This window comes from Pezoporus flaviventris, unplaced genomic scaffold (assembly GCF_033815535.1).
Source record: "Pezoporus flaviventris isolate CSIRO_AGI_PZ_B2104156 unplaced genomic scaffold, CSIRO_AGI_Pfla_v1 ptg000002l, whole genome shotgun sequence".
Classification (NCBI taxonomy): domain Eukaryota; kingdom Metazoa; phylum Chordata; class Aves; order Psittaciformes; family Psittacidae; genus Pezoporus; species Pezoporus flaviventris.
Genome location: NW_026892550.1, coordinates 20,776,467 through 20,792,645, shown reverse-complemented (window position 1 = coordinate 20,792,645; position 16,179 = coordinate 20,776,467). Strand labels below are relative to the sequence as shown.

The window sequence follows — 16,179 nt, the reverse complement described above, 5'->3', positions numbered from 1 at the left end:
TTTCCCTATTTGAGAGTGCTGTGAGGTTCTTGTACCCCTGGGAAAAAACATCGGGGCTTAGGTTTTGTGCTCCTTGTTAGGTTACCAGTTTGACATTGAAAGAACTGAGCTTCTTTACTGGTTTGGATCACAGTGCTGGTAAGATGAGATGCCGAAGTGACAGGAAAGTGGTTTTGTTGCTGATGGAGACCCAGAAAGCTGCTAGATTCTATTAAATTCTGCCTTGTTTGTGTAAAAAAGACACCAGAATTCATTTCAGCTAGGATGGCTGGGCAAATCTGCATAAAATTGTAGTTGGTGCTTTTCTAAACCTTGTGCTATCTGATCAAGTTTCAGTCTACAGGGCTCATTGTGATGAAATGAGGAAGAAGTCTGAAGGAATAAGATATTTTTCTCCTTTACAGAAAAGAAGGCTTTTTCACACTGTGCTATCTGGCATATTACCTCTTGAAATCTTTTAAATGTATCAAGCTTACATCTTTATTTTCTCTGTAACAAAACTTTTTTCCAGCCAAAGTGACTTATGAGTGATTTGCACTGTACATTCCTGTAACAACTAAATTCCTGTGATGCTGAGCTACTGCTTAGAGATGGCCCTTCTCTCACCTATTCTCTGTGTATGTATTCAAAAGGAAAAAGTTAATTTGAACATTCACAATGACCAAAAGTAATGAAAAAACCTACCCAGTCTGCTGTGGCTAAAGCTTAATCCAAGCCTATAAGGTGAGAGAGAGCCTGTGAACTAGAGACCTTGAGACCCGCTGAAACCATTGCATTGTCCTAAGACAGGTGGAGCTGAGGGTGTCTTGAAGGTGTCTTTTTGGCCACTGCTACCGAGTGCAGCATCTGGTGGCCCCCAGCAATGGGGGGCAAGGTTTTCCCCAAAGGTGAGAGGATAGAGAAGCAGCTCTCTGCTGATATCCTCCTTTCTTCCTCTAACAAAGGTGGTATTTAATAGTGAGAAACCAACAAGGGAGTTTGCAAAACAAGCCTGCTGTTTAAATTGCAGTGCTTGCACTGGTGTGACATTGTCTTAAAAAACCAGGCTCTGCTACAACCTTTGTGGGGAAAGGTGAGTGGAAACCCATCACTGTTGTTGCCTCTGGAAAGGAATACATTGTGCATAATGTATACCAAAGATAAAAAGGTTGGCTACCTCAAGCTCTTTTGACAGAGTCCCTGATACAGATTTTTTTTTTTCATTTCTTTTTCAGATGATAGAAAGTTTTACATGCATGGTAGAAGTGTGAAAGCTTGGAACTTGGGCTTAGGGAAAGGATGTCTCCATATGCAAACCCTAAGAAGAGGGAAACAGGTGGCAAACATTACTATTAGGGCAATTAGCTGCATCGCTTGGGTGGGGTAACAAATGAGGAGGACAGCTCTGTTATTAAGAGTCCTGACTAACACCCAGCAGCCTGTGGTTTTCCTGTTGGTGTTGCCTGCTTGTGCTCTCTGTTGCCCAGTGGTGGGTGGGCTGCAGGAGTTATTCATTGCTCCAGCGGCAATGTGCCCCATCACACAGAACAATTCACAAAAGTCCTGCCTAGCTGTGTGGGATATTAGTGCTTATTATGTACAGGATTTTGCTCTGCAGAATCTATGTAGCTGTCTGAAGTCCTGGGCTTGGCAGTAGTATGGGCTTGGCAGCAGCACGGTCATGGCAGGTCTATTCTGTCTGAGCAAGACAGCTTGACAGCCACGTTGTCCAAAGCAACTTAAGGTTCACAAACCTGGTGTTTTATTGACCTTTAAGAGTGTCTGCTGCTCTGGGTTTACTCTGAGCCCACCTCATGCACAGGGCAGACACCAGAATACACTGCTGTCAAAGCCACACAAGGCAGTGGCCACTAGACATTGTGCAATAACCTCCTGATGCCACCTATCAGTTGGGATTTCAGGTATCTGTTGTTAAGTGCCTCCTAAATCCAAAGGGATTAAAACCCAGAGCACTGATTTCTCAGGGATAGTACACTCTTTACTAATAAGCAAGATGGGATTGGGTTATGATTTCTTATTCTCCCTAAACTGAGCAGATGCCAGTAGTCTAGATCCAGTCTGGTAATGGATGTTTGGCTAGGGTGTGTCTTATTAGGTGTCTTGGTGACAGGCAGAGAAATGAGGCTTTTATCACTTCTGGTGCCTGTAGATGCTGCTGTAAAACAAACAAGGAAATACTGCAAAAACCTGAAGGTAACTCAGAGGCAAAGCACCTACAGCGTTTTTATACAGGGAAATCCTGCAGGGAGGGGGCAAAAGCCCTGAAGTATAATGGGAGCTGGGTAATTGCACACTGAATAACAAACACCTCTGAATTTTTCAGCCATCTCACCAGGATGCTTCAAAAAAGCCATTCAAGGAAAGCTTTGTGGCAATCAATTGTGATCTTTGCTTTCATAGAGATCTCTTCAGGCCTCATGGAAAGCAAAAGAAATGCCTGGACAAAGTAAAAAAGTGAAGCGCAGGCTCTGTTTCAGTCATATCTTTGGCCTTTTAAAAGGGCTCATTGACCCAAGTGCTAAGTGGTGTTTGTGTTGCTTTCTGCTGGACTAGAAATACAGTGTTTCTTAGTGGGAGAAAAGAGTATTGGCTCCACGAGGAGATTTTCTCCAGTCAGGCATTTCAAGGCTTTATAATGCTTTACCCTTCATCTGCCACATAGGTGTGTTGTTTATTCCATGGGAGGAGAGTAGCAAAAGATCTCTCCACGTGGGAAGGTAGCATGGGAGGAAGGTGAAGCAAGTTCAGCAAACAGGCTTGTTTGAAATAACACCCTAGAGAGAGAGATTGCAGATATTTGGAGACTGGGGTCCATGTGGTAGGTGGGAGGGGATTTCTGTGCTATTGATTAATTTCAAATTGTGTGGGATTTTCTTGGCATAAATGAATGGGGGTTTTGCCAACTTAAGCTTAATTTTCCTTCTGTCAAATGAGTTGCTAGAGCTGTGTGATGAGGAAGTTTTGAGGATGAAGGACTCTGGAATCTGCAGGACTTGACTGAGTTAACTTTTCTATTTGCCTGGGAGAGGGAGTGTGGCTTTTCCTGGGCGGTAGCATATTTACTTGTGTAGTCCCTTTCCAAAGTTTCCAGAGCCTTGTTCAAAAAAAACCTGTATATCTCCTGGAGTACAAAATGCTTTTTTTATGATATCTTTGTATATTATGCTCCTTACCGGGGATGCCATGGAGATGAGGAAAACCAAAGCAGCCTGAATAAAGTATAAATCCTGCAGGGTGACAATAGAGACTTGCACATACTGGGAAACAGAAGGCCAAACCTAGAAAACAGGTGGCTCTTGATGGACTCAGTCCTTGGGTTAGAGAATCTATGCCAGTATCTAGGTGAGCTGTTCAACTGCATTAGCACTGCACTGCAGAGTGAGTTCTGCCGACAGAAGAATATTGCAGGCTGTAGGAATGTGAGATAAAGTAGAACTGAAGCAGGCCAGAAAAAATCTGTTTTGCTGAACAAAGAAATCTTAGTCTATGATTATTTCATGTCAAGAGTAGAACATACAAATCTAGGTTCTTTCATGGCATGATACTGAACAATATAAGCCCTGTAGCACAGAAAGCATACTGCTGCTTGATTATCTGTCCTAAATGTACTTTAGAGAAATTTATTCAGGTTTACTTTATCCTAACAAATACTCATTTAATGCAGCTGTTACAACAGTACAGCCCATAGCTTTGCAATAAGCCGTGCTTCTGAGGCTCATCTCAAGCACTGGCCTTATGAAACAATTTTTTTGCAGATTCTTCGTTTTGCATCAAGCTGCATTGATACAGACAATGGAAAATACTTTCATAAGATTGGAAGAATCAGTGCTTCACAGACTTGAAAATTGTGTGACAAAGGCAAATTAACATGTGGAAGCTTAACAGGTTAAGGCAACTCAACATTTTGTTGAGGTTTGTTGGCGAAAACATGAAAATTTAGCTCGTTGAAGGGCAAACAGAACCCACAGGGAAAAGAGCCGATATGGGTTTCACTGTTTCACAGGAAATTGAGGCAGATGCAGGAAAAATGTATTTTGTGTATGTTTAACAAGATTTCAGGTCATAACTGGATCTTCAAACTGGAATGTAAACAGAAGGAAAAGATACTGAAGCCTGTTTGCTAATAGCTTAAGTTTGCAAGAGTTGCATCTCTGGTTTGTTACTGCTAGCCCAAAGTGAATCCTCCACAGAGATGTAAGTGTAACCCACAAAATGCGTGCTATAAATTCATTGTTCAGCCAAAACTTTTATGTTCCTGGCAAGACTGAAAAAGAACACCATGAATCAGAACACTCAGCCTCCTGCCCAAATTTATGGCTTCCTGCAGGTCTAAGAAATAGAAGGTTGTGCATAAGACAGACAGTGTTAGGGCTAAGGCATATACAGAAGAATGGAGTTGGAGAACTACATGTAAAGCTTGCAGAACAATATACTTGGTGCAGGTGAGTTGGTTTGAAAGAAAAACCTGACTTTGCTCATCTTAAAAAAAATAAACCTCAAACTCAAACTTTCCTTACCCAGTTGTCCTGTATAGAAATCAATTTTCTCACTCTCATCATTATTCTTTATCCTTGTTGCTTTTTAATTGGATCATGACATGAAATCCAAATAAATAATATGGCTTGTGTTGTGTCACCTGAAGAAGATCCTTTCCTTGGCAGAAGAATTTGGGGGCAGAGTTGGTGTGTTTTGTGACCAAAGGGTAATATTGTTTGTTAGGTCAGATATTGGTGGTTCACAGTTCGGATGAATGCCTAGCATGTAGGGGCACCAAAAGCTTAGATCTGGTATTTCTCTGAACGGTAAGGTTGTGGTGTGCCTGGCTCAAGGAGTTATTTCCGAGATGATCTTTTAGCTATAAGTAGAACTGCTTAGACTCAGTTAAGTATTGGGATGTTTGAGAATGATCAAATACATACACTGAACCTAAGAATCCATCTAAAACTGTGTAAGCCATATAAGTAATTTTCTTATCAGCTTATATCTGTATCAGCTTTCAGATAAGGCATAGCCTGCAAGATATTAATATGCTTGATACATTTATTTTTCCTCTGCTCATTTTTGTTTGTTTGTGTGTGTGTGTCTTCTCCCCCAGTTTTAATGCTCAAGATGCTCCCCCTACACTATATTGTTCCTACATAACAAGTGCAGGAAACAAACATCTTTTTTACGTCATTGTTCCTGAACATTTCAAACAAAGAATGGTCAGTGAAGAGTAGAAAAGCAGAGGATTATTTTGTCCATAGTTACAAAGTACTGTGAAAACAGATAAAGAAACTTTTTAAAACAGAAAAGCACAGAAAACATTAAAAGTCACACTCAAAAATCTTGAAGACTCGGATACAATACCTTAATAACGACCCTTTTATGTGATGTGACTTTTTCTCTTACATTAGTTCCTTTTTATTCAAAGGGTTTTTCTTTTAAATGCAGCACTTAATGTGTAAAGCATAAGAGATAATTTAATCTAGAGCTGTTTAGAATGCGGGTGAGCTTTTCCATTTGGTTATTTAAAGCAAATTTCCTTCACAGACATTGAGTAATGATGGGTGGCTAAGGGAATGATTAGATGCAACGATTTCATGAACAAGAGCAAAGAGTTCTTATGTTATAATTACAATAATTATTGCGTAGAACAAGGCAGATCTGGAGTATTGACCACTGCATTAAAAAGGTCCAAATGTGGCTAAGATATGGTAATGGTGAGATAGCAGTGAAATACAGCTGCATTTCTGTAGTATTATTGAATTGCTTATCTTGATTGTATTTGCAAGCTTTTTCAGTCTCTCAGTACAATACTTGAATGCTATTGAAAAATATTCATTGCCTTAAAAGACTTAGTGTTGTCTGGCATTGAGCCTGTTTAGAAATCCTTGTTGTTTTGTGGGTTTTTGTATTTTGTTTTGGGATTTTTTTTATTTTTTTCCCCTTCTTTTTCTTTTAGTCCTGTGGAAAAGAATGGACTGCATTCACCAAAATTATCAATGAATATTTCAATATTAAGTCTGACTTGCTGGACTGTGTTTCAGCAGTGGAGTTGCTCATGATGCTGTATGCTAAAAACAGGCTGACATTTCCAGCAGAGCTCCTTTTCCAAAGAGTTTATGCCCTGGCTATAAATGGTGTGTCTCAGTTACTTCTGTTATACAGCAAATACCTGCTGCTTGTGTGTTAGACCTTTATATATTGGCCAGGCTGACATATTGTCCCAGGACAAGAGAGTTGCTGACAGTGAGCTGGATTTTTAAAGGGTGTTAAGTCTCTAGAGGCAGATTTGGCTCTTAGAGCATTTGGGAGACCTAGATTCAGATTCTTCCTCCTGCACAGAGCCATAGGGTTGATTTAGCTCAGTGCTTCTCCCGCCGGCAAGCTGTGGGTAGCAATGTGTGCTCTGAGCTAATTAGGTCTGCTCTCACTCTTTCCAGAGGAAAGTCCAGCCACACTGACTTCAGTGTAGAGCTTTATCATGGAAGGATGGCAGAGAAATGAAATAAAGCTAAGGGTGTAGTTTTATGAATACTGGGTGCTGATATTGGCTGTGAAAGCAGCAAGCTGGCCTTCCCCTAGCATCTAGTTCTTTGTCCTTGGCTTTGCTCTGTTTTCTTAAACTGTCTTTGGGTTTTTTTTTTTTATGGATCAGCTGCACATTATCAAAGCTGCATATTTGTTCTCTATATAAACATGAAGTGAATGCACATGTTTTTATGGAAGGTAATTAATTGGATAATTGAACTCGGATAATTTCACTCTGCATTAGTTTTTAGTGTATACTGGTAAATATGGACTAGCCTTTTAGCAACCTGTGTGCATACATCCAAAGCAACGGAAAATATTCCCAAGTGATTTTAAATTAAAAAGAGATGTTAAGGACAGCAACTGGACATTGTACATGGCTGTAGCTTCTCAGGCCCCTGGAGGTCTTCAGTTCAGGCCTGATGACTGTTGCTTTTGTTTCATTTACATTGCAAATGAAATCTTATGGTATTTCTGGTCTTTATCCACGTTTTCCTCTGAAATGGTTGACTCTGTATCTTTGCTGCAGACACTGACTATTCATTACTAATTTTCAGCGGAGACATACACATACTGACAACAGAAATGGAGGGCTGATATCAAGCCTTGCAACATCTGCTAAACTCACATGGGGAAAGGGAATATGAAAACAAATACACAAAGGGCACAGCCACTGAGATGGTAAATATTGTTTTTTCCATGCCACACCCAAACCAAAAATAGAGACAGAGGGGCCCTTAACAAAGCTTTATTCAGGTTCCTGACAGCTGACAGTAACTGCTTGTTTTCCACTGAGCTATAACTGAACAAAACTACCAGCTTATTTCAAAAGCCTGAATTTGCCCGAGACTTACATTTCTTTTGCTATGAGTAGATCAGAAGCAGATGAGAAGAATAGCTCTGTGGACATTTGTAGTCATGCAAATGCAGTAGATAACAAGCTTGCATTCCATAAGGGAGTAAGAGTTGATAACATTTTTCTGGGGGTGGGGGTGGGCAGCAAGAAACTGCCTGTAGAGTGGAGCAGTGTGGATTTGCTAGCTGGGCAAGAGGAGCAAAAAGCAAAGGAGCTGGAGGGCTGGCTCAGGCTGCTGACCTGAGAGCTACTCTGGATCTGGGAGCTACCCTGGCATGAGGGGGGACCTCGAGTTTATTGAGGGCCCCCACTATACCAGCATGGCTGCATGAGAGAGCACACAGCCCAGATGGGACAGGAGGAAATTGTTGGGTGGCTGTGTCAGGGCATAGGTGGTATTTTCTGCATCCTAGGCTGCTGCACAAAGCTCGTGTGCTTACTAAGGTAGATAAAGCTGGGCACTCCTAAACCTACTGCTGATGAAACAGTGGGAAAAAGGGGGAAGTGAGTGTAATAAATAACAGCCCAATCAATAAATACGGTCATTGTAATAAGTACAGTGGGCAAGGTAGGCAGAGGATGAACAGACCTACAGCCTGGCAAGTCCTCAGGACTGTGCGAACGTGTCCGTGTATGGCTCATTTGGAACACTCCCTGCCTCTCCTGCCTGGAAGCTGCTTTCAGGTGAATCTGCATCAGTGTATCATAAGAGGACATTAATGCCAACTTGCCTAGGGAAAGTGCCTTAGCATCCAGATGTCCCTGTCCTGAGCTTGAGAGATGGGGTGGAAGTGAAATAATCTATTTTGAAATAGTCTGGAGAGCTTCTGTCCAGTATAGGTGAAACTGTTTGAACGGCTGTGGTTTCTGCTGGCAGCAGGGTAGCATCAGCACAGCTTGCATTGGGCTATTTCTTTTTCTCCTGGTCTCTGTTGACAGCGTGAGGATTTGATACTGTTCCCACCGAAGCCAGTATGAAAAGTTGCCAGAGTGGACTTCAGATTGAAGAGGTTTTCAAGTCACTGGATGTGTGGTATCCTTGACATAGGATACTCTTGTCTTTGTTACTCAGCTCTTTCAGAAAAGCAGCTTTCCTGCTATAGCAAGCCTTTGGACCTTGTTTACATAAAATCAGACAAGTAACTGCCCTTAAATAGAAATACACAACTATATTGAATAGCTGGGAAATGATGCAAAGTTGAGACAGGCCCAGTTGGTAACACTAAAAAAATAAGCCCCAAGGAGATGGCTTACTCTTTGCTCTCCCAAATGGAAAAGCGACTTATGTGAATTAATAATAGAATAGTCAACCAGAAATATTTTTCTAACCAGAAAGCATCTGTGGCTTTGCAGCAAACATCTGTGGTTGAAGTGAAAAAAAGGAAGTTAAACAAACTTGTATAAAAACTGCAGACACAAAAATGTCACACAAAAAAGAAAACTTGGGCCTTTTTCTTCCCTGCTTCCTGCTGTAAGTGATTAAATGTTTAGTTTCCAAACAATGTACTCGTCTCAGGAAAATCTTAAAGTTCCTCCAAATGTCTAAGTGAAAGTGACTCAGAGGAGAGCTCACAGGAAAATTGCTGCCTTTTTTTCCCCCTTTCCAATGATCCCTTTTGACCTTTCTACAAAAGCTTATTTCTTTTGTTCATTTTGATATCAAACTTTCAGTAAGTAAAACTACATCATGTTTTCTACCTGTTCTCCTTAGCAATACATCCTGCTTGCCAGCACTCTTCTGTAGCTCAGCAAAAATCAGTGATTTCCATGCATCACTGCTTGGGGGTGAAGTTTTGTCATTACTTCTCTGGCATGATCAGGTGCTAAATGAGGCTTAGTCCTGGCTAAGGAACAATGGGGATTTGGCCTCCTGCTTGGTGTTAGCTGTGCCCTCCCCACAACAACTGTGTTACATGGAAATCATGGGCATACTCTGCTGATAGATGACCATATATAATCCTCAGATAAACAGAGTCTGAAGGACGAATTTTAAGTTCCAAACAAACATTTATTGATTAACTACATTTCAGTGTGTTGCCTGTGTTGAGCCTCCACCACCCCAAGTCTTTTGTGAAACAGTATCAGTGGAAAATGTAGACAATGCTGAGGCCATGTTTAACTAGATACTGTGCAAACTTAGCAAAAGACCATCCCTTCCTGAAAGACATGAAGAAAGCCTTTCCTTGGCTTTCATTCAGTAAAGCCTAAGAGCAAATAGTTTAAGTAAGTTTGTTTCCTTGAGATCAGATAGAAACAATGGTGTGGTTAAGAAGGGCCTCAGCACTCACACGTTAACCTTGCACAGTGACCACTTTCAACCAGGCATTCCTGGTTGTTCCCTTCAAGCCATAGTTCCCTTCACTTGCAGGTTTTGCAATCTGCCCTCCTACCTAGAACTATGCAAAAATCACTGGGTGGGTGATTTTCAGTATTAGCCTTCAATCTCGTACAAGTTTCCTGAACTTTGAAAGGCTTTTGAAAGATCTGGATTGGCTTTTGATCAACGCTTGGTTTAGCTCTGGTTTTGGGGTAAAGAGAAAACCGTTCCAAAGTTCTGGTAGTGTTTTGATTTTTACGTTTGCTGGACTTCCTCCAAAATCCAAGTGAAAAAACATTTCTTAAGTTTACAATAATCTCAGTTTCCAAGAACCTCTCTCTTTCCTTGTTTATGAGCAGGAAGTGTTTAATTTTTGTCTTCCCCATGAAACAACAGTACGTTTGACTCCAGATTCATGTGAAAAAGCAGGAGAATAGGTTGGCTCATTTAATTAGAAAAGGTAATAATTAGAAGAGTACAAATTCCTTTTGTAAGGAATCAGTAAAATCATGGGTATAATAAACCATCTGAACTCCTAGAGTGCTAGGCAGCAGATGCTTCATTTGTATTCATTTAGGAAAGGAGTTACGGCTCCCTCTCATTCAGTGTCCAGTCTGGTAACAGAGTAACTTTAGTGTCCATTCTACCTTCTACCCTACAACAATTCTTTGTGTAATTAACATTCAACAGATCTAACTACTGAGTTACTAAGTGCTGGTTTACCATGACACACCCAATTTGCACAAACATTTCTGAAAAGGGACTGGCCACGGCAGGCTGCTCCTAGCATGTCAGGTGCAACGTTCCTCCTCAGGCAAAGCCTCTCTAAAAGGTTGGCTGTTGATTTGGGAGCGGGTGTGTTCCTCTCGCTCCCCTGAGATTTAAATTTAGCTTAGCAAATAAGCCCCTTATCTACAAGTGTTTCTAAACAGATTTTTGTAAAGAATTTAAGTTCAGAGGTCAGTTATAGTAAATTCGGAACAACTCTTTTAAAGTGTAGTGGCTTCTTGCTGTGTTCCCACCAGTGTGGTTGTGAGTGACTCTGCTGGGGGGGGGGGGGGGGCAGTAGTCAAGGATATGGTTCAATTTGAGAAAAAGATGTTTGATGACTCAGGCTGAACATGCTAGGCCAGATTTGCGTTTAGGCTCAATTTTTTTCAAATTTATTTTTATGTGCTGGTAATAACCAAACCCTGGTTTTTTGTTTTGGTTTTTTTTTTTCAAACAAAAATGGGAGCTTATCTGAAGCTAGTTGCTGTAGCTATTACTGTTCACTGCTCCTTAGTATCTCCTGTATGAGGAAAAAATAAAAATGGGGTTTATACAATAAACTGAGGAAAAAATACATTGCTTACAATCACCACCCGACCATTGCAGGAGTAAAATAATCAACACTGCTTGCTGGTTTTGTGCAGTGGGAATCCTCAGGGGGTGGACATCTTAAGTATCTTTCAGTCAATATAGATTCTGTAGCTCTATAGAATGTAGTCTCTAACTGCATTCCTCTAAAGGGATTAAAATGCTGAGTATTTAGAACACTGAAAACAATTACAGTTTAAAAAAAACTGATGTAAAAAAGGTCTTTGTGATAAAAATGCTAATGCTGTATCCTGGAAAAATCCTTCCACACAAAGAGAAAACCATGAACTCCTGCAATATTGGCAGCAATTCTTAGTGAAAATTTATCACTGCATGTGAAAATGGATATGCTTGAATGCAATTTAAATTCTTGATTAACTGGGTTTTAACTGACTTTACTCTTACTCCCTATTTTGTAATTTTTTCTCCTTTTATGGAGCACAGCAATACTCCCCATCTGCCTTTCATTTGCTTTTGTAAGATTTTTTTTGTTTTAAATTCACCAAATTCTAGGTGGGGAAATCAGAAATCCTTTTTTTCAGTGAGGAAGCCACATCCATTAAAATACCCTTGGGTTGAAGTAACTGAAACAATGTGCAATTCATGATATAAGTAAGGTCAGAAGAGTTCTAAATCCCTTCATTGCAGACATTAAAGATATGTTAACTCCCCCTTTACCCCACAAACTCTAACACAACCACTTCAAAAACTAAGAAATCTCTAAAAATACTACTTTTTATGTAAATTTGGCTTAAAAATATCTTTTGTTTTGATTTCTGCTGAGCCGAGTGTGTTTCTGAGAATAAAAACAACACTGAATCTACAACAGGTGGAACAAGAGAGATCAGATATTTTCAGGATAAAACTATTAGATTATTTTGAAAGCTAAAAAAGGAGTACAAAATATGCTCTCTAAATAATTTCTCTTGAAAGCCCAATGTTACAAGTTTAAAGGAAGAAGATTTCCTACCTGCAGCTTTTGTGTGGATCAGGAAGTGTAGCTTTTTTCTGATTACAATCTTCCATGGCTTAGCTTGGCTTCTGCATTTGAATGTTAAATATGTAAGAATGCCTTGTTTAGCTTGGGAGTTTGCATGACCTCTTAATGAGACACTGTAGTTGGTGTCATTGGGTATTAAGGTGTCATGTGACTGTAGATGAAAATAAAATCCTTTAAAGTTTGCATTTAATACTTCCTAGAATGTGTAACCCTTTACCTGCAAGCTGGATGAAAACCTGACAGAACTCACCACCGTCTGGGCAGGGTTAGTAAAAGAAGAGGGAGAACATGTGCCAAATATTTCCTTTTCTGCCGGGACAGTCACAACAACCACAGCAAAGTCTGAGCCCGTCAGCGTATGAGTGCTCTCACTTGCATGTTCTTAAAACTAAATCTACCTGTATCACAATCGGTGCTGGAGGGATTTGGCAGAAAGCTCCTCTGTTACATTTTATTTAGCACTGATGTTTAATCCCCACTGTTCTGGGAAGTGCTCCGTAAGGGAACTTGGCTCTAAGGTATATTTGCAAGCATTGCAACAGGTTTACCTGTGAAAGTTGCTGACTTTCCTGGAATCATTTTGGTTTGGGTGTGCTGTTTCAAAGTGTGCTAAAAAAGAAGTTCTGCTGCCACAATCCAGTTAGGAGAGTGTTCCCTGTGCAGGATGCGAGATTTAATTTAGCCAGTCTCTGCAAGCAGGTGGGTGAGGTGTTCCCAGCTTTAATCTTTAACATATATCGATGTACCTGGAAACTGTGTTAAAACCCCAGCCTCCTGGAAAGAACTGGCACTGACATTGCATCACCTAACTGCATGGGTCATAGCCCGGGGTCCCCAGCAGCGCTGACGCAGCCTACTGATAGTACCTTGGAAATGTTCTGCTAAATCCCTTCTTTCTTTGTGGTGTTAAGCTTCATAGCAGCAGATATAGGAGGTTCAGCTGCTGTATGAGTAGGTGTGCTGTTCTCGCCCTGAATAATGCTGGGTTTAGGGTTGCCTCCTTGCCTGGGGGGCGGATTGCATCCCTGCTTTCCTAGTGGAAGGAACGTGTTGGAGCCCTGCTTGTCTTTCTAGTGCAAAGTATCCGCCTAAAATCCCTCTAAAGCAGCGGTCTCGGTTTGCCCTGTTACACTTCCCCTAGTATGCGCTGTAGTGAGCACTGTAACAGGCTGCCCAGGGAGGTTGTGGAGTCTCCCTCTCCAGGAGACATTCGAAACCTGCCTAGATGCATTCCTGTGTAGCCTGCTCTGGGTGGCCTTGCCCTGGCCGGGGCTTGCGTGGACTGGATGATCTCTAGAGGCCCCTTCCAACCCAAACCATACTGTGATTCTGTGGTGAGACTGTCAAACTCAGTTCAGTGGTGGCTGAGGAGGGCTGGGGGGCAGGGACTCAGGGACATCAGGGACGTGCCCCCCCATCCCCAGTGCTGCCAGGCCCTGCATCGGAGGCTCATGCATTGCATGCCAGCAAGCAAATTAATAAAAGCTGCTTTGGATGTGCTTATTTTAAGCAGAGAGTTATGTCATAATGTAAGGGCCAAGTAGCATTTACAGTCTGTGGGCTCACGAACTGCAACACTCTGCAGCAGCTCTTTGGCCGATTTTATGTTTGTGGTTTTTTTTTGTTTTTTTTTTTGTTTTTTTTTTTTGTTTTTTCTCCTGCCAAGCTTTCAGTGTTAGCTGAAAATGGATTTTGAGAGCCAGGAAAAGTCTTATTACAGAACCTTCACTAAACTCGCCCAAAGGCTCTCTGGCCAGTAAGTAAAGAATTGTCCTTAAGTTGTTAGGGAGTTGAGGAAGGCAGTAGATGCAAGCAGCTGGGGGCTGCTCCTGCTCATACAGCATGGTGCTGTGTGTAGACCTGAGCACAGCCCTTGTACTGTATGCCTGGCTTACAGCCCTGCCCAGAGGGAGCCAGTCCCCAAGTGCCAGCTCTGCACCCGCTGGTATTTTGCCATTACCCTCCTGGTTGTGGTTGGGCTAATAGGCTGGGCTAAGAGGCTGAGAAATGGCCCAGTCCCAAAGCTGTGCAGTAGGACAGGAGATGACCTTGGGGAGGTTGCCTTCCCCTTGCTCCTGATGCCTGGCCTCCTTGTCAGACCCTTTTCATGGCTACTGCAATTTTTGATGTTTCACAGACTTCATTTTTGTGGTTTCTTGAACCTGCACCCAGTATTTCTACACCAGTAGAGAAATTCTGTCTGACCCCAGCAGTCCCAAGCATGCTAAGCTGCTGTAGTACTGTTTCTGCAACCTAATGTTTCCTATGGATATGTGCAAACTGATGGATCTATTCTGGCTGCTTGTTTGGTCAGGTTTTCATAGATGTGTTCTGGAGGAAAAGATCACTTGTCTCACCAATCTATAGTCTTTGTTCAGAAACACAGGCATGACAACATTTATTTTTTTTTTCAAAATACTTGAGACATTCAGCCTGCAGAAATCCTTTCTGCTTTAATCACATTCTTGTGCCTTAATCGACTGCTTTGGCTGAGGTTTTCTGGAGAACCTTCCTGCTGAGATAGAAGTCTGCCTCGAAAAATTACAGCCCCAAAGGTTAATTTTGTAACTTCAGATACTGTTGTCAACATGATATTACAGTGGGGACTGCTGGGCAATTTACTAACAGGCAACAGAATAACGGAGACAAATGGCAGCAAACTATCCTGTTGCTTTTGGGATGTTCTATTTTCACTTGTGCTACAGCATATCTAGAGCTTTGCTTCATCTCTCATCTTGCAAGTGGGTGTATTTCCCTTTAAATATTCTGAATAGATCTATTTTAGTCTAGAAGCTTTCTCACATGCACTGAAATATGTGTGAAATCAGAGCTGTGGCATGAAAGCAGAGAGATTAGTTTATACGATGTAAAAGTAAGACCTGTGCTGGTGTGCAGATTGTGTGGTGAAAGCTGCAACAGCAGGAGCATGGGTGTGCCTTAAATATGTATCTTCTGTATATTCCCTGCGGGAGAGGAGACTGGTGTGCTGCTGAGAGGGCAGGTGCTGTGGGTGGAGAGCGTACCATGGCTGGGAACATGTGAGGGGCTTTGCTGAGTTCGGATGGGAGCCCCCCCTCACCCTGGTAAGCAGCAGCAGCATGGGACTGGGGTGATGGGGCATTAGGGGCAGGGAGAAGAGCTTGCTAGGGGCAGATCTCAACAGTCACTTTGGGAAACTCTTGTGATCTTAACAGCATTTTCTACTGGACTAGACACCTTGTGGTAACAATCCCTCTCACTCTCCTGGTTATTGGCCTGTGTTTTTAAGTGAATGTAGCCCTGCATAGCTGGTTCTCGACAGTGAATGTCCCTTTTTCACAGAAGTACAGTGGTGCAAACTGTCCCTTCTGGAGAAGCACATGATAAAATGCCTTATCCCATCCTGGGAAGGATCATGATGACTGTTCCTTCAACCTTTGACCTCTCTGCTGAAATCGAGAATTGAGACTATGATTTAGACCCACACTGAGAGCACCACTTCATGTCATGAAACTGAGAAGACTGCCTCCAAAATGCAAGGAATGGTCTTCAGTGACCAGGCTGGAAATGTAAACCAGGGAAAAAAGTGTAGCTCATTACTCTCCCTGCAGCAAGGTGGTGTTTCAGGAACAGATATTGAGTAGCATCCTCAAGGGGGTGAAAGAACTTTGAAGTAGGGTATGTCTGTAGCATAAACACTTGATAATGATTCTTAGTAAAAAAAGAAAAAAAAAGAGAAAACTGTCCAAAGGCTGTAGTCCACATGTAGGTGATTACATAATCAGTTTAATGGTTACATAAAATATGTGTAAAAAGGTAAGATGTCTTTGGTTTTATACTGCCTTCTTAGAATTAGAATAGATTTCATAATTGCCCTTTTACAATCTTAATATTTATGTATTTTTTAATCCTTAATCAACAAAGTAGAACAATTGTAGCAATGATCTGTAGTAGCAGATTGCTGCTAAAAGTCTAATGGTAATTAGCCAAAGGACCCATACAGACATACATAAGGAGTTTTTGACAAAAGGCAAAATCTCAGGATTTTAAGCTGATCTGGGGTTGAAATGGTCCTCACACATGTGAACACCATTTTAGTGATGATTTTTTGCTTTAAATTTGCTTTGCTAGATGGCTAAAACTTCTGTTTCTATA

General features: G+C 41.5%; 1 protein-coding gene across 8 annotated transcripts in view; it reads right to left on the bottom strand.

Moving 5' to 3' along the window:
- The window catches only part of CUNH4orf19 (chromosome unknown C4orf19 homolog), a 266,923-nt gene extending 254,633 nt beyond the window's left edge, over positions 1–12,290 (bottom strand). For 3 of the 8 annotated variants that reach the window (XM_061470867.1, XM_061470876.1, XM_061470883.1), the window contains exon 1: positions 12,016–12,271. The gene's annotated coding sequence lies outside the window, so the exon portion shown is untranslated. Of the gene's footprint in view, positions 1–12,015 lie in introns of all 8 variants that reach the window. The other 5 variants (XR_009746518.1, XR_009746516.1, XR_009746513.1 and 2 more) reach the window with 5 other exon arrangements.
- Between the last annotated feature and the right edge of the window lie 3,889 nt (positions 12,291–16,179).